The 23,737-nt window shown below is 51.8% G+C and overlaps 1 protein-coding gene across 1 annotated transcript in view; it reads left to right on the forward strand.

Annotated features, from left to right (window-relative positions):
• Positions 1-204: 204 nt before the first annotated feature.
• Positions 205-23,737, forward strand: part of LOC133354654 (N-acetyllactosaminide alpha-1,3-galactosyltransferase-like) — a 42,887-nt gene continuing 19,354 nt past the window's right edge. Inside the window, exon 1 of the mRNA XM_061571686.1 lies at positions 205-691. The gene's annotated coding sequence lies outside the window, so the exon portion shown is untranslated. The remainder of the gene's footprint in view (positions 692-23,737) is intronic.

Consider the following 23,737-nt stretch of genomic DNA (forward strand, 5'->3'; position numbering starts at 1 on the left):
GGGGGAGGGATGAGGGGGGGGAAGAGGGAGGGATGTGAGGAGATGGCGAGCGAGATGGGGGGGGGGTTTAGGGGGGGGGGCTAGAGGGAGTGTGGGGGGGGGGTAGAGGGAGGGATGGGGGTAGGGAGAGATGATGGTGGGTGGAGGGAGAGGCGGGTGAGGCTTATGCAGGTAAGAGGAGGCGATGCCAGAGATGGACAAAGAGTAGGGGGGGCAAGAAGATGCAGCGGTGGCGCCGGCGGTGTTGGCGGTGTTGAAGGGGGAGGAGGAGGTGTCTGGTTCAGGTGCAAGGGAGGAGGGAGACACAAACACACACAGAGACACGCATACAGAGACACACAGAGAAACACACACAGAGGGAGACACAGAGATACATACAGAGACACACACACAGAGACACACACACGGAGACACACAGAGACACACAGACACAGAGAGATACACAGACACACACACAGAGACACACACAGAGACACACACACACAGATACACACACACACACAAAGACACACACACAGAGACACACACACACAGAGACACACACACACACAGAGACACACACAGAGACACACACACAGAGACACACACACAGCGGCAGGTGTTGAGTGGGGGCAGCGAGCAAGGAGGCTCCCAGAGTCGACTGGGACGCGGGCGAACCCCGTCACGTCTCGCCAAACCCCGAGCGCGAGAGGTGAGTGGTGAGGGGTTAGGAGTGAGGAGTGGTGAGGAGTGAGGGGTGAGGAGTGAGGGGTGAGTAGTGAGGGGTGAGGAGTGAGGGGTGAGTAGTGAGGGGTGAGTAGTGAGGGGTGAGGAGTGAGGGGTGAGTAGTGAGGGGTGAGGAGTGAGGGGTGAGTAGTGAGGGGTGAGGAGGGGTGAGGAGGGGTGAGGAGCAAGGAGTGAGGGGTGAGGGGTGAGTAGTGAGGGGTGAGTAGTGAGGGGTGAGTAGTGAGGAGTGAGGTCATTGCCCCTCCGGCGACCTCCATCGCTGTCTCCTCTCCGCGTGGAGACTCCGAGGTCCGGATGCGTCTTCAGTTGATCTTGTGTCGTCGTCGTTGTTGTTGTTGTTATTGGTGCGAGACTGCGTTGTCGGTGGTGCACGCGTAATAGACAACAACAACAACAACAACATCCGACAATGCGTTGAGTGCGTACAACGATGGGGGAGACGGAGCGGTGAATTGAGTCTCGCGGCGTGCTCGAGGCAGGCTGTTATGATGGGTGGGCGGATGCTTTCATCCAGCAGTGGATCGATCAATGGCCATTATAACGACGACGACGATGATGATGATGATGACGACAGGGGACTAAGGGGACTAAGACGGTGCTGGTCATGTCATAGGCGATCCTCCTGGGGTATGCTGTGAATAGGCACTGCGCCCGAAACGTCGCCCTCGCGCGCCCAAGTGCGTGTTTGTGAAGCTCGCAACGCGCTGGGCGGCACAAGGGACGAGACGGTGACAGAGGCGACGTTTGGGGGAAAAGAAGGAGGAGGGGGAGGAGGGTCATTGACCGAAACGTCGGCTGCTTCATTGTTTTGCATCGCGGATTCGGCGTTCTGCCCACCCGATCACCTCCCGCGGGCGTCTGTGGCCTGATCACAACAACAACAACAATAAAAAAACAACAACAACAACAATAATAAAAAAACAACAACAATAAACAACAACAACAACAAACAGCAATGGTAGCGGACAGCAGGAAGAGTCGATGGGCCCGAGTTCGATCTCCGCTCACGGCCCAATAACGACGATGATCGATCTGTCTTGAACCGCTCCTGGGGTTCAAGACAGACCCCCCCCCACCCCACTCCCCCACCCTCACCCCCACACCTAGGTCGACTCGGCCTTAAATGAGTAAGTAAACATCGGGAGACAAAGGCGGCCCGGTGTGGTGCTGGCCACCCCGCTCACCTGTCGCCGTGTCGGCGCTGGCTACCCGCACTTGCCCCAGCTGTCAGCCAAAGGCTACACGGGCGGGCTTTATCTCTGCGCTTAGGTGTGGGGTCTCTCTCTCTCTCTCTCAAATGTCAGAATTTGCTGATATTTTGTTGTTGTTCGGCCATACATCACCACGCCGGTCAAGTGCTGGTGGTGTACGACGTGACGGGGACAGACCAACTTGGGTCGTGCGGTTCGCAGCCGCAGTGCGCTAACCATTGCGCCACCGCTCCGGCGGGAGTGCACAGCATGTACGTTGAACTTCTTTCGCACCGTACGTAGCCAAACCGTTCTTCAATCGAGGTGTAGGGGAAGGACAATAAACTACGGGTCTCTGTGTGGGTCTATGGGTCTCTGTGTGAGTCTATGGGTCTCTGTGTGAGTCTATGAGTCTCTGTGTAAGTCTATGGGTCTCTGTGTGAGTCTATGGGTCTCTGCGTGAGTCTATTGGTCTCTGTGTGAGACTATGTGTCTCTGTGTGAGTCTATGGGTCTTTGTGTGAGTCTATGGGTCTCTGTGTGAGTCTATGGGTCTCTGTGTGAGTCTATGAGTCTCTGTGTAAGTCTATGAGTCTCTGTGTGAGTCGATGGGTCTTTATGTGAGTCATGGTTACCTGTGTGAGTCTATGGGTCTCTGTGTGAGTCTATGGTCTTGTGTGAGTCTATGGGTCTCTGTGTGAGTATATGGGTCTCTGTGTGAGTCGATGGGTCTCTGTGTGAGTCTATAGGTCTCTGTGTGAGTCTATGGTCTCTGTGTGAGTCTATGGGTCTCTGTGCGAGGTCGATGGGTCTCTGTGTGAGTCTATGGGTCTCTGTGTGAGTTTAGGGTCTCTGTGTGAGTCTATGGGTCTCTGTGTGAGTCTATGGGTCTCTGTGTGAGTCGATGGGTCTCTGTGTGAGTCTATGGGTGTCTGTGTGAGTTATGGGTGTCTGTGTGAGTCTATGGGTCTCTGTGTGAGTCTATGGGTCTCTGTGTGAGTCGATGGGTCTCTGTGTGAGTCTATGGGTCTCTGTGTGAGTCTATGGGTCTCTATGTGAGTCTATGGGTCTCTGTGTGAGTCTATGGGTCTCTGTGTGAGTCGATGGGTCTCTGTGTGAATCTATGGGTGTCTGTGTGAGTCTATGGGTGTCTGTGTGAGTCTATGGGTCTCTGTGTGAGTCTATGGGTCTCTGTGTGAGTCTATGGGTCTCTCTGCAGGTCTATGTTGAACTTCTTTCGCACCGTACGTAGCTAAAGCCGTGCTAATCGGATGTGCGTTGGAAGGACAACAAACGAAACGCAACAGCGATTGTGAAGACATGAGTCTTACACGCTCATCGCATTGTACATACGTAGTCTATAGTCTTTGTATATGCTTACATGTACACGTGTAACTTTATTCATACAGTGGACTTGTATTTGCATGTATGCGTCAACATTGTGGTGTGCGTAGCGGGGAGTGGTGGCGTAGTGGTTAGCGCTACGCTGCGCTACGAACCCAGGTGACCCGAGTTCGATTGCCGCTCACGGCCACCACCGGTGACGATTGTCGGAACCGATCACTGGGCCTCCCCTAGGTCGACTCAGCCTCAAACGGGTACCTGGTGCGGTGGGTAGTAAACATCGTCAACGGGGAGACAAAGGCGGCCGGGCGCGGTACTGGCCACCCACCCCTTCGTGTGCAGCGCCGGCCTTCATAGGTGCCGCTTGCGGACAGCACTTGCCCCTACAGTCTGTTGAAGGCTACACGGGGGATCTTTGTCTTTGACAATTGCCCAGAGCAGTAGCCCCCCCCCCGCCAACGCCCGCTCCCCACCCACCAAAGGCTCGAATCGTAACAGCGGCCAGCCACAAACAGCACCGTCTAGATCGTAATGATGCATCACGGTTCTTGTGTGCTGTTGTTGTTGTTGTTATTGTCGTATAGGAGCTTGGTGGTGGTGTGGGGGGGGGGGTAAGAGATGATGGTGGTGGGGGGGAGTAGGAGATGGTGGTGGTGGGGGGGGGGGTAAGAGATGGTGGTGGTGGGTGGGGTAAGAGATGATGATGGTGGTGGTGGTGTAAGAGATGATGATGGTGGTGGTGGGGTAAGAGATGATGATGGTGGTGGGGTAAGAGATGATGATGGTGGTGGTGGTGGGGTAAGAGATGATGATGGTGGTGGTGGTGGGGTAAGAGATGATGATGGTGGTGGTGGTGGGGTAAGAGATGATGATGGTGGTGGTGGTGGTGAGAGAATAGAGGCAGCGGGAGACGCGTTCTGACCTGCAGAACGCCCCTCTCCGTGCCCGCACCAGCGACGATTATCTGAATCGGCGGCTGGGCTTCCCCTAGGTCGACTCGGCCTCAAATGAGTCACCCTGCTTACACAGTGTAAACACAACTGGTATCCCGTACATGGAAGTGCTCGACCCGAGCTGTCGGTGTTCTGATACTGGAGTTGTCTTTGTCGGGGTCGCCTTTTGGCATCGTCGTCTGGTCTAGCACCGGTGGTGGGACGAGGCTACGAAGAAGGCTGCACCTGGTAGAGACCAATCAGTTCCAAAGACGACAATTATTATGATGATCAGAGCAACTCCGTTCTTCGTGACGACGTCTCCCCTCTCCGTGACTAAAACACAGCAAGGTGGCGCAGTGGGGGAGCACGGCTGGGTGCATCGGCCAATCATCTCAGTCCGTCAACCCGTTGCACCTGGGTCTGACCCATGACCTCCTATTCTTAGGTTTTTTTGGTAAAGTCACGTAGGTAAAACATTAAAAAAGTAAAATAAAACATTAAAAAAGTAAAATAAAATAAAAATTTATTTTACTTTTTTAATGTTTTACCTACGTGACTTTACCGAAAAAAAACCTAAGAATATGAATCCTTGCAGTCACGAAAGCTTCAAATCTAGAATTAATGCCATGACCTCCTGCCAGCAGCGAGCCTTCGATATTTTTCGTGGCCTCAAAGCGGTGAAATCACTGCCACTTGGACAGAGGTGGCCGGTCGTGGAAACCGGCCTTCATAGCTTGCTTCCAGAGACCACTTGCCCCAGCAGTCTGTCAAAGGCAACACGTGGGATCTTTTCGTGTGTGTGCGTGCATGTGGTGTGCGTGATAAGAGCGTTCGGAGTCGGTTGTAATTCCGCCTTCCAAGCTGTTCCCTCGCAGCGGCAGCAGCAGCAGCAGAGCGGTTAGCGAAGCCACAATGCCACATCCTCCGCCAAATGTGCCTCCTGCGACAAGATGTTGAACGCGACAATGTGGAAATAATAAAGCAGAAACAACCCACAGTTCGACACGGAGTGACTGTGATGCCACCACGATGGAAAAATCTGGCGTTTGTGCAAGACCGCCCCTGGTTTGAACCCACGTTGGGGCTCCGCAAGCCTCACCTCGGCATGCTTGACTAGCAAGGGGGCGATGTTGAATGATCCGTTCCAGAACCTTTCCCGGCACACTAAGGAGGGAAATTCCCCGGCAGTTGTTGCAATCAGTGCGGTCCCCCCTTTTGAAACATGGGGACCACCAGGGCATCCTTCGAATCCAGCGGAACCTGTCCTACGGATCTGACAGTCGTCATGATTTGACATCGGGCAGTCTGCACACAAACGCCACCATTCCCTCGGCAGTTCAATTGAGAGGTCATCTCCACCGGGCGCTCCACCTGAATTTAAGCTCCGAATCGCCCGTTTCCTCAACAGATGGCACACCAATTTAAAGCTTTCGTGACTGCAGGCATTCATCTTCTTGGTTCTTTCGGTAAAGTCACGTAGAATGGAAATAATAAAATACTAAAAATAAAACATAATAATGTCAGACTCTGTCTTCTCGACAGACCTGTTCTTCACCTGAGGACGGCTGCTTGCGTTGTGGCCGAAACGTCGTGAGAATAATTTTATTATGTTTTATTTTTATTATTTTATTATTTCCATTCTACGTGACTTTACCGAAAGAACCAAGAAGAAGATGGCACATCAGTCAACCACTAGCGAACAGCGGCTCCTTCCTCCAACACGCAAGGTGCAGCAAGCAGCACCAGCAGGGTCAAACTGCACCCTTGCCCCGGGACGTTTGTTTGAGCGGAAGGCGTGACCCCGATCGCATTTACTTGCAGAAATGCTCGGAAAAACCTGCAAACCTGGTTTTTGGGGGGGAGTGGAGATGGAAGACCGGATCAAAGTTCTTTCCCTTAAGGAGGTGTGGTGCTTCAAGTTGCCTCTTGGCGAAGGGAGTGTTCAGAGTGATTTTATTTTCACGGCCTTCTCAAACGGGAAGGCTGGCGTGGTAAAGGCCTCAACGTTCTCGGACGTGGGATTTGTCTGTTGACGGTGCGAGTGGGCCTGTCGATTCACTTGAAACACCTGGGCAGAAACAAACTCCGGCCGTTAGCGATGGGGGTGGGGGGCAGTCTGGATCGCTGTACCATAGCGGCTGCGCCAGATGACGTCCTGAAACTCGCCCGCTTCCCCTGGGCATCACGAAAACTGAGCGGGGATGAGGGGGGCAGGGGGGCGATGCCAACCTCAGTTGCGAGCAATGATGAGAGTCTCGCTTGCAAGAGCCTCATCGGCGAGCCGAGACCAGGCCACTGTGGGATTGGGCGGGGTCATGACAAGGTCTGCTCCATGATCGCGGGTTTCTCCATCACCTGTTCCAGTAATGAATGATTTATTTGCTTGAAGAACAACGCTCTTCGTAAATACATTCGATTGAACAATTATTAGTAATATGTTTTTACCATTTTATCTGGCACAAAAACTGACACCTTTATACAAGGGATCATGTTTGCAATAACCACAGCACAAGCATTTTGACTGCTTGTGTTGTGGTTATTGCAAACATGATCCCTTGCGTAAAGGTGTCAGTTGTTGTGCCAGATAAAAGGGTAAAAACCTAGTACTATATCTTGCTACTGGCAAAGGAGGTCTCGTAATGAACAATTATTGTTATTATCTTTTGAGGTTGGGGTGGGTGGGAGGGGTACGAGGTAGTGGATGGCTTCACGACGATACATTGTATGTGTCCTTAAAACCAAATCGCTTAATTGTGAGTGGTACGAACGTAATTCGAACGTGGCGACTTGGCACTTTGAGGCCGTCACGTGAGGTGTCAAAGCTCCGCTGGCCGGAGATCACGGGACAGACCCAGCGAGGTGCCATGGATTGACTGCCTGAGATGACTGGCTTATGCACCAAGCTATGCCCCCCCCTCCCCTACCGTGCAAAACTTGCTGCATTTTAGCCACCCACTGCTCCGCTCGCTGTTGTGAGCGTCGCTCCTCTGCCTTCTGTAGTTATTGGTGGAGGGCAGTCGCCCACACAGGTAGACACACACACAGGTAGACACAACAACCGCCATTCGCCACTAAGTGGCGGTGACGTCACCACGACGCTTGTGCCAGGCCATGTGCACCTTGAGGCCACGTGAAGTGTCGAACGCCCGCTGGCAGGTCACGGGGCAGACCTAGCAGGTGCCACGGGTCGACTGACTGAGATGACCGAGATGACTGGCTGATGCACCACCTGTGCCCCTTACTGTGCCAACTTGCTGTGCTTTAGCCACCCGGCGCTCCGCTCGTTGTTGTGAGCGTCGCTCCTCCGCCCTCCGTTGTTGTTGGAGGGCGACTGCCTCCAACTGCCCAGTAGCAGCGTCCTTTGCGAGCCTCCTCCACAGAGGCCGATCTTGACACCGCTGGTACCAGTCATTGGTGCCAGTAGATCGACCCCCAACTATTCAAGACTCACCCGTTCCACATTTATCTGTTCAACGCGAACCTATTCCAGACTCACCTGGCGAGGGCCTGGGGGCTCAAACTGCGATTTGAATAACTCATGTACAGTGGTGGAAGCCCAGGTGTGTGTGTGTGTGTGTGGAGTGTGTCTGATGTGCCGCGGGCAATACAACATGCAGGCGATTCACATATTCGTCAACGCCATTACCATAGCAAACTCAGACAAAGACCCCCGTGTAGCCTTTCACTGGCCGATGGGGGCAAGCGCCTCTTAGCCGGGTGGTGGTGGTGGTGGTGGAGGGTGAGGACGCTGCTGCTGCTGCTGGGCAGTTGGAGGAAGTCGCCCTCCAGCAACAACGGAGGGCGGAGGAGCGACGCTCACAACAACGAGCGGAGCGCCGAGCAGATAAAATGAAGCGAATTGGCCCAATAGGGGGGTAACAGCTGGTGGTGCATCTACCGTTCATCTGAGTCAGCCGACCCATGGCACCTGCAGGTTCTGTCCCTCCTGCACCTAGCCTGGCACAGTAGGAGGGTACAGCTGGTGGTGCATCTACCGTTCATCTGAGTCAGCCGACCCATGGCACCTGCTGGGTCTGTTCCTCCTGCACCTAGCCTGGCACAGGAGGAGGGTACAGCTGGTGGTGCATCTACCGTTCATCTGAGTCAGCCGACCCATGGCACCTGCTGGGTCTGTTCCTCCTGCACCTAGCCTGGCACAGGAGGAGGGTACAGCTGGTGGTGCATCTATCGGTCATCTGAGTCAGCCGACCCATGGCACCTGCTGGGTCTGTTCCTCCTGCACCTAGCCTGGCACAGGAGGAGGGTACAGCTGGTGGTGCATCTACCGGTCATCTGAGTCAGCCGACCCATGGCACTTGCTGGGTCTGTCCCGAGACCTCCTCCTGTCCGCGAGCCTTCGACACATCACGTGGCCTCAAAGTGCACCTGGCCTGGCACGGGCGCCGTGGTGACGTCACCGGCACTTAGTGGCGAATGGTGGGTGTTGGTATTGGTGGGTGAGTGGTGGTGCAGCGGTTAGCGCTACGCTGCGCTTCAAACCCGGCGACCCGAGGTTCGATTCCCGCTCACGGCCAACACCGGTGACGATTATCTGAACCGATCTTGGGCCTCCTCCCCTAGGTCGACTCGGCCTCAAATGAGTACCTGGTGCGATGTGTAAAACATCGCCGCTCGGGAGACAAAGGCGGCCGGGCGTGGTGCTGGCCACCCACCCCCTCGTGTGGCGTTCCGGCCTTCGTACGTGCTGCTCGCTAACAGCACTTGCCCCAACAGTCTGTCAAGGCTATACGGGGGATATTTATCTTTGCTGCTCGCTAACAGCACTTGCCCCAACAGTCTGTCAAGGCTATACGGGGGATATTTATCTTTGCTACTCGCTAACAGCACTTGCCCCAACAGTCTGTCAAGGCTATACGGGGGATTTTTGTCTTTACTACTCGCTAACAGCACTTGCCCCAACAGTCTGTCAAGGCTATACGGGGGATATTTATCTTTGCTACTCGCTAACAGCACTTGCCCCAACAGTCTGTTAGGGCAATACGGGGAATATTTGTTTTTGCTACTCGCTAACAGCACTTGCCCCAACACTCTGTCAAGGCTATACGGGGAAGGGGGGGGGCATTGTCTTTGGTGTTGGCTATGCACGTGGGTTTGCCTGTGGAGGCAGCAGTAGCAGCAGTGGGAGTTGGTGGATTACACACAGATGGGTCGGCATCGAGGTGGGTGCCAGGAGGGGACGGGTACGATTTAAACTGTGGCAGTAAAATCACCCCCCCCACCCTACCCCACCCCCGCTTTGAGGAAACCGTCACAATGGAGCCTTACCTGTGCACATCCACTCGCAGACGAACACACACACCTGGTCACGCCACGACTGTCAAGGGAGATTAGAGAGAGAGAGGGGGGGAGGGGAGAAGGACAATGCCACCGTGTCGCTTGCCCGCATCACCGCAAAGTGGTTACTCGATTAGAATGTTTCTGCAGGCTGCAGGAGCAAGCCGATGAGTCATGAGGTTTTTTTTTAGACGAAAACTAGAAACGAATTGTTTTTTTTACTTGACCATGTGTAGTGACAAGGCGACACCTGCATGCAGGCGTCAGGGTTGGGATCGAGCCCACGGCCTCCTGTATACCAGGCGAGGTAGTCAACATCTCCTAGCCACCGTGATGATGATGACATAGAGAGAGAGAGAAACTCAAACTCCAAATACACAGCAGGCGTCAGGGTTGGGATCTAACCCACGACCTCCTGTATACCAGGCGAGGTAGTCAACATCTCCTAGCCACCGTGATGATGATGACATAGAGAGAGAGAGAAACTCAAACTCCAAATACACAGCAGGTGTCAGGGTTGGGATCGAACCCACGACCTCCTGTATACCAGGCGAGGTAGTTAACATCTCCTAGCCACCGTGATGATGATGACATAGAGAGAGAGAGAAACTCAAACTCCAAATACACAGCAGGTGTCAGGGTTGGGATCGAACCCACGACCTCCTGTATACCAGGCGAGGTAGTCAACAGCTCCTAGCCACCGTGATGATGATGACATAGAGAGAGAGAGAAACTCAAACTCCAAATACACAGCAGGTGTCAGGGTTGGGATCGAACCCACGACCTCCTGTATACCAGGCGAGGTAGTTAACATCTCCTAGCCACCGTGATGATGATGACATAGAGAGAGAGAGAAACTCAAACTCCAAATACACAGCAGGCGTCAGGGTCGGGATCTAACCCACGACCTCCTGTATACCAGGCGAGGTAGTCAACAGCTCCTAGCCACCGTGATGATGATGACATAGAGAGAGAGAGAAACTCAAACTCCAAATACACAGCAGGTGTCAGGGTTGGGATCTAACCCACGACCTCCTGTATACCAGGCGAGGTAGTTAACATCTCCTAGCCACCGTGATGATTATGACAGAGAGAGAGAGACACGCAAACTCAAAATACACAGCAGGTGTCTGGGTCGGGATCTAACCCACGACCTCCTGTATACCAGGCGAGGTAGTCAACATCTCCTAGCCACCGTGATGATTATGACAGAGAGAGAGAGAGAGACACGCAAACTCAAAATACACAGCAGGTGTCTGGGTCGGGATCTAACCCACGACCTCCTGTATACCAGGCGAGGTAGTCAACAGCTCCTAGCCACCGTGATGATGATGACATAGAGAGAGAGAGAAACTCAAACTCCAAATACACAGCAGGCGTCAGGGTTGGGATCTAACCCACGACCTCCTGTATACCAGGCGAGGTAGTCAACAGCTCCTAGCCACCGTGATGATGATGACATAGAGAGAGAGAGAAACTCAAACTCCAAATACACAGCAGGCGTCAGGGTTGGGATCTAACCCACGACCTCCTGTATACCAGGCGAGGTAGTTAACATCTCCTAGCCACCGTGATGATTATGACAGAGAGAGAGAGAGAGACACGCAAACTCAAAATACACAGCAGGTGTCTGGGTCGGGATCTAACCCACGACCTCCTGTATACCAGGCGAGGTAGTCAACATCTCCTAGCCACCGTGATGATGATGACATAGAGAGAGAGAGAAACTCAAACTCCAAATACACAGCAGGTGTCTGGGTCGGGATCTAACCCACGACCTCCTGTATACCAGGCGAGGTAGTCAACAGCTCCTAGCCACCGTGATGATTATGACAGAGAGAGAGAGAGACACGCAAACTCAAAATACACAGCAGGTGTCTGGGTCGGGATCGAACCCACGACCTCCTGTATACCAGGCGAGGTAGTCAACAGCTCCTAGCCACCGTGATGATGATGACATAGAGAGAGAGAGAAACTCAAACTCCAAATACACAGCAGGTGTCAGGGTTGGGATCAAACCCACGACCTCCTGTATACCAGGCGAGGTAGTTAACAGCTCCTAGCCACCGTGATGATGATGACATAGAGAGAGAGAGAAACTCAAACTCCAAATACACAGCAGGTGTCAGGGTTGGGATCAAACCCACGACCTCCTGTATACCAGGCGAGGTAGTTAACAGCTCCTAGCCACCGTGATGATGATGACATAGAGAGAGAGAGAAACTCAAACTCCAAATACACAGCAGGTGTCAGGGTTGGGATCAAACCCACGACCTCCTGTATACCAGGCGAGGTAGTCAACAGCTCCTAGCCACCGTGGCGTCCCGGCAAGCCTCAGGTAATTGGGCCGTCGTGTTGCGCCCCGAATTTTGACGATCGCAGCCACCAAATCTGCCGGCACCGAAGGCCTAAAAGCCGCCACGCGTCCAGGGACGAGCATCACTGTTCATTCGTAGTGGTCGTAAGAGGCGAGAGCGGAGAACGCGTTTGATGGTGTTGGTGATGGTGGTGGTGATGATAGTGATGATGGTGATGATGAGAGTCATGATAGTGATGATCGTGATGATGATGATAATAATACTATTAATGAAAGCGCCCTTAAACAATCACGCAAGGGAAGGAGGAAAAGAGTTCAACATCGACCACGGAGAGGGGCGAGCAAGACGTTTGAAACGAAGGCTAGAGAGGAAGCCATTTTAAGCGGAGACGTTTTTCGTCGAGATTCAAAGATCCGTGTCTCGGACAGTGTGCAGTGCACAGTCTGAGGATCGTAATGATTTTGGTGGAACGTACGTGGCCGACGGAGGGCATGCACGTAGGGATGAGCAAGTCCATGATGGTGATGATGGATGGAGGGAATTACACAGTGGAGGAAAGAGGCAGTGAGGGTGGCCTGCAGTGTGGTGAGCAGGTAGGTAGGTAGGTGAGTAGGCGAATGAGTGAATTGGGTGGGTGAGTTATCGGGTGGGTGAGTGGATGTGTGAGTGGGTGTAGTTCCTGGGTGGGTGAGTAAGTGGCTGTGTGTGTGAGTGGGTGAGTTACTGGGTGGGTGGGTGAGTGAGTGGATGTGTGAGTGGGTGAATGAGTGGGTGAGTTGCTGGGTGGGTGAGTGAGTGGCCGTGTGTGTGAGTGGGTGTAGTTACTGGGTGGGTGAGTAAGTTTCTGTATGAGTGGGTGAATGCGTGGGTGAGTGACTGGGTGGGTGAGTGAGTGGCTGTGTGAGTGGGTGAATGAGTGGGTGAGTGACTGGGTGGGTGAGTGAGTGGATGTGTGGGTGGGTGAATGAGTAAGTGAGTGAGTGAGTTACTGGGTGGGTGAGTAAGTTGCTGTGTGAGTGGGTGAAAGAGTGGGCGAGTTACTAGGTGGGTGAGTGAGTGGCTGTGTGAGTGAGTGAATGAGTGGGTGAGTAAGTGTGTGGGTGACTGAGTCGATGGATGGGTGAGTGGGTGGGTGAGTGAGAGAATGAGAAGGTGGGTGGGTAAATGAGGCGCTGCTTGCTGACAGCATTTGCCCCCACAGTCTGTTGAGGATATGAGAGGGGTCTCGTTGCCTTTGTTGAATGGGTTAAGGTGCATGAGCGTCCCTCCAGAGCAAACAGTGGGGTGCGCATTTCAAGTGAGGAGTAGCGTGACGCCTGTCAGACGGCCAACAGTCAAATTAAGAATACAGAGGTGCGAGGAAGGGGAGGGGAGGGTGTGGGGGGGGGGGGGCTGAGGTGGGGTGGGGGCAATTACTGAATCTACGTACAAACCGCACGGCGGAAAATGGGCCACCGCGTGGTCACGTTTGCAAGGTAGAGGCTGCGATGTCGAACACGACACGGCGTGGATTTTCACCACCACCCCTCCCCCCTTGTGGCACGGGAACATTTCCCAAATCGGATTCAGGGTTCCGATTCGGCGGCACCTCAGCAGCATCGCTGATTGGAGCGAGGCGCCGACTCTGCCGATGAGACGCTGCAATTTCGAAGCCGGCGTGCGTCCCCAGTGTGCTCGTTTTGAACCAAATGTTTGCGCAACCTCTGTGCGTGCGGGCGAGACGCCGCGTGTTGGAACCAGTTCAAGACGGTCGCTGGAATTGACCCGATGCTTGCTGATTTGAAGCACTACCCAGATGGCTGTGCGGCTGATGGAATGTGTAACAAAATAAAAACGTGTTTTTTTTTTGTACATGTGTTTCCATGGACACAAACATGGGAAGTTGGTGCTGTTTATTTATTTTTCGTATAAATTGTTTGTTTGTTTTTTCTTGGTTCTTTCGGTAAAGTCACGTATTTATTTCCATTCTACGTGACTTTACCGAAAGAAACAAGAAGATGAATCCCTGCAGTCACGAAAGCTTTAAATCGAAATTTAATTGTTTGTTTGGATATTAAATGCAAGCGGCGGCTTCGCCCGAGGTTCTATCCGCCACGCGACCAATGCCAGCTGTTCGGATGTCCGAACACTCAAACCGAATCCGATCGCGAGGAGTCGCAAAACCACGACGCCGCCACTACACGTGCCTCCCTGTGCCACCCCTCACTACCCCTCACCACCCGTGCCACCCCTCGCTACCCCGTGCCACCCTCGCCACCCGTGTCACCGCTCACCACCCGTGTCACCCCTCACCACCCGTGTCACCCCTCACCACCGGTGCCACCCTCGCCACCCGTGTCACCCCTCACCACCCGTGCCACCCTCGCCACCCGTGTCACCCCTCACCACCCGTGTCACCCCTCACCACCCGTGCCACCCTCACCACCCCTCACCAACCCGTGCCACCCCGTGCCCCCCTCACTACCCGTGCCACCCTCACCACCCCTCACCACCTCTCGCGACCTCTCACCACCCCTCACCGACTCCTCACCACCACGTGCCACCTCTCCCCCCACCTCGACCACGAACACAACTCCGCCGCCAGCAGCGACCTTGAGATATGCAAAAGCGGCGGCCTTCTAATGACGCGAGGCGCAAGCGAGGACGCCGCTTTGTAGGAACAGGTTTTGTTTTCTAATTCCACCCAACGCCACCCCACACGTGGCACGATTGCTCCCTCCCTCTCTTTTTTTTACGATCAGTGGAAACAATAAGATGCTCGGTGTATTCGGCACTTTGCTTCGTTCATCATTTCGTAAAAAAGTTTTTTTTTTTTAAACTGGGCTTTATGTAACCCCCCCTCTAGCTCGCTCTCTCGCGCTCTCTCGCGCTCTCTGCTTCACCGCAAAGGGGGAAATTTCCCGCATGCCCATGGGCCCCTTGCCCCCCAACAACAAAATTAACGCATGCGGGCGACGAGGAAGAAGCCGGCACGCCCGGCCTCAACATCTCCCTAGACGCCACGGTGGCTAGGAGATGTTGACTACCTCGCCTGGTGTGCAGGAGGTCGTGGGTTTGATCCCGACCCTGACGCCTGCTCTATATTTGGAGTTTGCGTGTCTCACTTTCTCTCTTATCATCATCACGGTGGCTAGGAGATGTTGACTACCTCGCCTGGTGTACAGGAGGTCGATAGTTCGATCACGACCCTGACGCCTGCTGCTGCTGCTGTAAATTTCCACGCGACGACGATCAACGCCACTTCCGTTGAGCTGTCGTTTCGTGACGGCCAGGTAGCCACGTGGCGCTCAGTGGGGGGATGGGGGCCTTAACATGCTAGCCAACCGTGCGAACGAGAGGTGTGTGGACACTGTCACAGATGCTGCTACAACGGTTGGTTTTACTGGTAGGAACCTCCTGGTTACACCAGCCGATAGGGGATTATTGTCTCCGTCCGTCCGTCCGTCGCGCATCCAAAAATAGGAGGGGTGGGGCTGGGTGGAGAGGGGAGGGTGGAGAGGAGCTGGGTGGGGAGGGTGGGGAGGGGCTGGGTGGGGGGTGGGAGGGGTGGGGCTGGGTGGGGAGGGTGAGGAGACGCTGGGTGGGGCGGGTGGGGAGGGGTTGGGTGGGGAAGGTGGGGCTGGGTGGGAGGTGGGAGGGGTGGGGCTGGGTGGGGAGGGGCTAGTCACCCCGTGGTGCCCTTATAAAACTCAACGTTTAACCTACTCACAGCGGCTTGTGCCTGCCCTCACAGTCGGGCATATTTGCGGAATACACCACGCCGCCGTTGACCCTGGCCATTGACCGAGCAACCCAACGTTCCTACCAGCTTCCTCCGCAGGAATGTGTTTTATTGACCGATTTTCACGCTGCACTTGCAAATGCGGACGACGACAATTCTCCAAATTGTCCGTCTTCCCAGCGTGGCGGTTCAAACGAGGTTGGCAAGTTTGTTAAATCCTCCACCCACGCCCGCTGCCTCCGTTCACCCGGCAGTCTGCAATAAGATCAACTCCGGCCGCGTCCGTTCGCTAGCGCAGTGGACGTTTTTCGCACCGCACGTAGCCAACCGTGCTAATTGTAGGTGGTGCGCGGGAGGGAAGGCGAACAATCGAAGCACGCAGAGCATACTTGTTGGTTCTTTCGGTAAAGTCACGTCGGTATGAAATTAAATAAAAAAAAGTTTATTTTTATTTTAAAATCCTTTATATTAAGTTCACTTGCTTGCTTGCTTGCGCGCTTACGACCGTGCAAATCTTTCGGTCGTTTTTTAACCCACTTCCCGTGATCCAATCGAGCTGACATTTTGCACACAGACTCGTTGTGCGTGACAATTTATTTTCGTGAAAATATTTTTTCCAAAATTTTCAACATTTTAGGAAAAAAGAAAATTATATTTAATTACCAATTGCTTAATGGTGGCAGGCAATCATCTGACCCATAGGTGGCAGCCATCTCAAGCCAGAGGACGAGAGGACTCTAGCCGCCACGCATATAAAGGATTTATAGTGAAAAACGTTGTTTTTACGGGTTAATTTTTTATAAATTTTATTGAAAAAGTTTATTTTATTTTATACCTACGTGACTTTACCGAAAGAACCAAAGAGTATGGGACATTGCAGTCACGCGGAGCAGTTTCAAAGAAATGCGCCGTCAATTTTATTAGATTGAAAGCTGCATCGCTCCAGTGGCTTCGGCAAATGGGTCTCTATTCCTGGTCACGTGAGTTCCCAATTTGGTTAAACAATATAGGCTCGAAACTTTGTACTCCAATCAACATTTCGCGCAATAATTTACCCATTCGTTAAATCACCCATCCAACCACCATCACTCTCCGCCCCCCCCTCCCCCACGAGTTTACACCAACCCATCAGTGCCGGATTATCCTAGTAGCACAAGTAGCTACATAATCTTCTTGGTTCTTTCGGTAAAGTCACGTAGAAGGGAAGTAATACAATAATAAAACATAATAAAATAATTCTCACGACGTTTCGGCCACAACGCAAGCAACCGTCTTCAGGTGGAGAACAGGTCTGTCAAGTAGACGGAGTCTGAATGGCACGCCCCAGGCTTGGAGCGACTATTTATGCTGGGATGGAGGGGTGAAGAGCGTCTTGACAAAATAATCTGCATATCAATAAATATGCTAAATTCCTCTTGATATGTCTACTTGACAGACCTGTTCTCCACCTGAAGACGGCTGCTTGCGTTGTGGCCGAAACGTTGTGAGAATTATTTTATTATGTTTTATTTTTATTATTTTATTACTTCCCTTCTACGTGACTTTACCGAAAGAACCAAGAAGATGAATCCCTGCAGTCACGAAAACTTTAAATCGATATTTAGCTACATAATGCTACGGGACCCGCACTTTCAAGGGCCCCGCGCTAAATGCTTTCAAGCAATCAAGTCCGGTTCGGTGACTCTGCACTTGCTCTATTACTATAGTACTATACCGCCTTCAACTTTTATGAACGACTGTGCGTGTAAGGTTAGCGATTTGTCGTATTATCCGGCTTTATAGCAAATGAACAAAACACAATTACTTTCCTACGCAAGTAAAAAATGCGTGTGTTTAATCTGTTTTTTTTTTATTCAGGCCCCCTTTATAAGACACTCTGCAGCCTAACCACCTCACTCACTCACGCACCGATCCCACTCTCGCTTCAGAGACTCGTCTTGGTGCCTTCAATTATTCACTTTTAAATTTCGACAAGCAGCATTTCACTGGAACGCCCGAGGCGTGCGTCTGCGTGCGAGCGTTCGTGTCGCACGACCAAGCCCCGTCACCGGGGGGACACGAGCGGCAGGAATTTGAGCGCAGCCCAAAGGAGCGGCTCGTCTTGTGAGAACGCCCCTTCGTAAGGTGAAAACCAGGTCTGTCTGAGGACGGCTGCTTGCGTTGTGGCCGAAACGTCGTGAGAATTATGATAATTGGTTCTTTACCCTTCTATCTGGCAACAAAACTGACACCTTTTTGCAAGGAGTCGTGTTTGCATAGACCGCAATACCTGCAGTCATAATACAAACAAAAGAACATAACTCTTGTTTGTATTATGACTGCAGGTATTGCGGTCTATGCAAACATGACTCCTTGCAAAAAGGTGTCAGTTTTGTTGCCAGATAGAAGGGTAAAAAACCAATTATCATATTTTTACTGGCAAATGAGGTCCCCATAGAGTAGTCGTGAGAATTGTTTTTATTATGTTTTATTTTTATTATTTTATTACTTCCCTTCTACGTGACTTTACCGAAAGAACCAAGAAGAGGGTCTGATCCAAGGCTTAGGCTGCTTCCTCGTCGGTGCTGCTATCGTACTCGGGGGGGGCCGTCGGGCACGGGGTAGTCGTAGAATGCGGCGGGCAGGTTGGTCTTGATGAACACGAGCTTCTCCTCCACAATCGTGGGCGCCAGTGAGTTCCTAAGCTTGGAATGGATGAAGCCCATCGTTGAGAAGTTGGCGAAGTGCGGTTCTGCAATTAGAACCAATTAAGCCGGATTTCTCCCAATCTCAGATGATCGGGTTTAATATTAAAAGACAATTAAACCCGATTGTAAAAAACCCGACTGTGCCACCCCTTGCTGATATCACTGGTTCTGATACTCGGGGGTTATCAGCCACCACAACCACAATGATTGTGCAACCAGGGGGGTCCCGGGTGTAGTGAGTTTGAAATCTCTGCTGGTGAATTATGTTAGAGACTCGTAGACTTAATATAGATACTGGTGGACTTGACATAGAGACCCACAGACTCGCATAGGGACCCATAGACTCACATATAGACCCATAGACTCACATAGAGACCCATAGACTTACATAGAGACCCAAAGACTCACATAGAGACCCATAGACTTACATAGAGACCCATAGACTCACATATAGACCCATAGACTCACACAGAGACCCATAGACTCACATAGAGCCATAGACTCACATAGAGACCCATAGACTCACACAGAGACCCATAGACTCACATAGAGACCCATAGACTCACATAGAGACCCATAGACTCACACAGAGACCCATAGACTCACATAGAGACCCATAGACTCACATAGAGACCCATAGACTCACATATAGACCCATAGACTCACATAGAGACCCATAGACTCACATAGAGACCCATAGACTCACATAGAGACCCATAGACTCACATATAGACCAATAGACTTACATAGAGACCCATAAACTCACACAGAGACCCACAGACGTATATAGAGACCCATAGACTCACATAGAAACCTATAAACTTAATTAAAGGCCCATAGACTCACATCGAGACCCATAGACTCACATAAAGACCCAAAGATTCACATAGAGACCCATAGACTCACACAGAGTGAGATGTGATTAAACCGGGGTCTCAAGTGCAGTGGGTTTATGATCTCGACCCGGTCACCTTTTACCGCACGTAAGTAAGTAAGTCAAAACAAACAAACCCCCAAAACAACTCCGGGTTCAGTTGTTGGGCAAATTCCCGTCGCTGGGAATGTGACCGCAGCGTCTCTCGCATGGCACGCTGACCCTGGACCATCGGAGCGTCACATGAACAAGAAGCGATACGAGAAGTAGTTCTGCAGCGTCTGCTTCCGTGGATCCCTCACCTAGTGAGTAAAGCTAAACTTAGTTTTGTTATTTTACCGGGTTAAGGCACACTGAGCTGTAATGTAGCACTTTTTTTTTATTCTCGGAAGCGTGCTGGTCATCGCGAATGATAGCCCAGCAAACTCCAAATATACAGCAGCAGCAGGCGTCAGGGTCGCGTTCAAACCCACGACCTCCTGTATACCAGGCGAGGTAGTTAACATCTCCTAGCCACCGTGATGATGATGAGAGAGACACGCAAACTCCAAATATACAGCAGGCATCAGGGTCGGGATCGAACCCACGACCTCCAGTATACAAGGCGAGGTAGTTAACATCTCCTAGCCACCGTGATGATGATGAGAGAAAGACACGCAAACTCCAAATATACAGCAGGCGTCAGGGTCGCGATTGAACCCACGACCTCCTGTATACCAGGCGAGGTAGTTAACATCTAGCCACCGTGATGATGATGAGAGAGAGAAACACGCAAACTCCAAATATACAGCAGCAGGCGTCAGAGTCGGAATAGAACCCACGACCTCCTGCACACCAGGCGAGGTAGTCAACATCTTCTAGCCACCACGGCGCCCAACACGCAGGGTCTTAAATGAACCCACGTTTTCAAGAAGTTGTCAAACTGCATTAACGACCCTCAAGAAACCCCCTTCACGAGGCCTCATCATGCAAGCAGCGCACACGCCCCCAGCCCCTACCCTGCTCGCGTTCACTCTGATCGCATCGTGGAACCTTTCACAGAACTCGGCTTTCGGCTCTCGGACTCGGGACGACTTGCAACGAGCCGCAGCGGTGAAGGCGTTGGCACAACGCGTTGTTTCGTTTTTTTTTAAATCCTTTATATTAAGTTCACTTGCGCGCTTGCTTGCTTGCTTGCGCGCTTACGACCGTGCACATCTTTCGGTCGTTTTTTTAACCCACTTCCCGTGATCCAAATCGAGCTGACATTTTCCACACAGACTCGTTGTGCCAGACAATTATTGTTCGTGAAAAAAATTCCCAAAATGTTACACTTATTAGGCAAAATTTTTTTATTTTACATATATTCAAATAGAACGCATTCATGGCTTTGGCTGAACGTCAGAGTGTAAGAGCCCAGAGCGTAACCCCTCCACAGGCCGTGGCGGAGTAGCGCAGTTGGTAGCGCCCTCACTTCCCATGCCAAAGGTCGTGGGATCGATCCCCGCGTCCTCCACAGGCGAATATATTTTTAAATCCTTTATATTAAGTTCGCGTGCTTGCTTGCTTGCTTGCGTGCTTGCTTGCTTGCTTACGACCGTGCAAATCTTTCGGTCGTTTTTTAACCCACTTCCCGTGATCCAATCGAGCTGACATTTTGCACACAGACTCGTTGTGCGTGACAATTAATTTTCGTGAAAAAATTTTCACAAAATTTTACACTTTTTAGGAAAAAAAATTACGTTTAATTACCAATTGCTTAGTGGTGCCAAGCAATCATCTGACCCATAGGTGGCAGCCATCTCAAGCCAGAGGACGAGAGGACTCTAGCCGCCACGCATTTAAAGGATTTATAGTGAAAAACTTTGTTTTTACGGGTTTACTTGTTTCCACACATGTCCAGCATTTTTTTTTCTCTCTCGTTCTTGTCCACAGCCGAGATCAAAAGTTGCGGAATTCGACTCAGACCGGTGGTGCCCGGCCAATTCTCGTGTTCGTGGAGCCCCTCGGTTTGTTGACGCCGATCGTGACTCGCTCCGAGTGTCGTGACCCGACTAGCAACCCGAGCCCCTTTTGCGGTGCCCTTTTAATAAATCATCGAGATTTGCAAAACTCATTCTTTTAGAACTGCTTTATCCTGCTTGGGTTGTCGTGAATATGAATTCCTGCAGCCACCGTGCGTGGTGGCGAAAGGCGTTCAGCACGCGTACAGCACACACACACACAACATACGAACATACATGCAGGCGTGTGCGCGTGCATGTGCGTGTGTGTGTGCGTGTGTGTGTGCATGTGCGTGTGTGTGCGTGTGCGTGTGCCGACTGAGAATCAGCATGGTTGCTCAATTTGAAGAGCGGCGCACAGAAGTTAGGGGCGGTGGTGGCACGGGGTGGTGAGGGGTGGTGAGGGGTGGTGAGGGGTGGCACGGGGTGGTGAGGGGTGGTGAGGGGTGGTGAGGGGTGGCACGGGGTGGTGAGGAATGGTGAGGGGTGGTGAGGGGTGGTGAGGGGTGGTGAGGAATGGTGAGGGGTGGTGAGGGGTGGCACGGGGGGTGGAACAGGATGGTGAGGGGTGGTGAGGGGTGGCACGGGTTGGGGTTTAACGACTCCTCATGATCGGAGTCCGTTTGAGCGTTCGGACACCCGAGCACCTGGGATTGATCGCGTGACGGAGAGAACCTCGGGTGAAGCCGCCGCTTGCATTTAATATCGAATCAAAACAATGTCATAAGAATCAAATCATAGTCTCCACCTTAACAACTGATAAACAATGAGGTTTATTTTACATCCCGTCAGTCACACAGCCTTCTGGGAGCATCGAATTGGCAAGGATTGGTTCAACACAAGCAACTCTGTGGACCGATTCCGACATGCGGTGTCTTTCAAGCAAACGGGTTTGCTTGAATTGTTCAAATCGTCGACCGGTTTCAACATGCAGTGTCTCATCAGCAGAGCTGGGCTCGCTTGAGCCAATGCCAGTGGACTGCCCGATGTTCATAGGCGAGGACTGGTTTTGACTTTTGGGTGTCTCATCAGCAGAGCCGGGCTCGCTTGAATCAACAATGCCACTGGACTGCCACCAAATCGGAGCCCGGAATCTGAAACCTTCACCCCGAATCACCGGGCACTGGGGGAGGGGAGTGGGGGGGGGAAGTCATAACGATGTCGGTGTTGAAACAATTTGCAATGAAAAGAGTTTATCGCGTCCCGTCTCGCTTTCAAGCTTTCGTGACTGCAGGAATTTATATTCTTTGGGTCTTTCAGTAAAAAACACAATAGAAAGGTTAAAAGAAAATGTAGGTTTTTCTTTTCTCCTGATGACGACCGCTTGTGTTGTGATCGAAACGTCGTAGTTTTTTTTGTTATTTTCTTTGAACCTATCTACGTGACATTTCCGAAAGATCCAAAGATTAGGAGCCCCTTCTCCACCGCCCCCCCCATCCCCCGCCCCTCCCCTCCGCCTCCACCAGTTAATTAATAACTAACATGGAACGTTGGATCGTAACCCGTCACCTATTTATGAATGGTGCGGGGCTGGGTCGGAGTTTATGGTCACACGACCGCCCTTGACGCACCGCACGCAGGAGCAGCAACACTCGGGACTCAATTTCAGGAGGGTCCTGCCGCTACGTTGGGGGGCATGGTGGCTAGGAGATGTTAACTACCTCGCCTGGTATACAGGAGGCCGTGGGTTCGATCCCGACCCTGACGCCTGCTGTATTATTTGGAGTTTGCGTGTCTCTCTCTCTCTCATTATCATCACGGTGGCTAGGAGATGTTAACTACCTCGCCTGGTCTGCAGGAGGTCGTGGGTTCGATCCCGACCCTGACGCCTGCTGCTGTATATTTGGAGTTTGCGTGCCTCTCTCTCATCATCATCACGGTGGCTAGGAGATGTTAACAACCTCGCCTGGTATACAGGAGGTCGTGGGTTCGATCCCGACCCTGACGCCTGCTGTATTATTTAGAGTTTGCGTGTCTCTCTCTCTAGCCGTGGATTTTCTCGGGGTCCTCCGGTTTCTCCCTCCACGTTGAGAATCAACGTGGCGCGTGTTTTAAAGTATTTTGCTGCTAAACATTTCCACGAAACGATGATAAGCCCACTTCGTTGAGCGATAATTTTCAATAGCCAGGGTCGTTCAGCGGGCCCTTACCTCGTCGAATATGAAACAAAACAGATGTTTAGTAAATTTCGTTACTGCAGGGATTCATGTTCTTGGTTCTTTCGGTAAAGTCACGTAGAAGGGAAATAATAAAGTAATAAAAATAAAGCAATAAAATTCTCACGACGGTTTATTTTTTATTATTTTATTATCTCCCTTCTAGGTGACTTTATCGAAAGAACCAAGAACACATGTTTAGTAGTCAATCATGGCATTGACCTCGGATGCAGCAATTCAAAGTTCAGCAGCGATTGTATCCCGCTGCGATGAACAGCGATCACAGCCACTGCTTCTCAACTCCTCTGTAGCTCAGTGAGCCTCACCTGGTAAAACAAAAAACAAGTATATAAAGCGATAATAGTTTTTTTACCCTTCTATCTGGCAACAAAACTGACACCTTTTTTTACAAGGAGTCATGTTTGCATAGACCACAATACCTGCAATCATAATGCAAACAAAAAACATAACTCTGATAATGTGCACTGTCCTTGAAATTGATTGGTCCAC

The sequence above is a fragment of the Lethenteron reissneri genome, chromosome 48 (genome assembly GCF_015708825.2).
Source record: "Lethenteron reissneri isolate LAM-NWPU_2019-01 chromosome 48, ASM1570882v1, whole genome shotgun sequence".
Lineage (NCBI taxonomy): Eukaryota > Metazoa > Chordata > Hyperoartia > Petromyzontiformes > Petromyzontidae > Lethenteron > Lethenteron reissneri.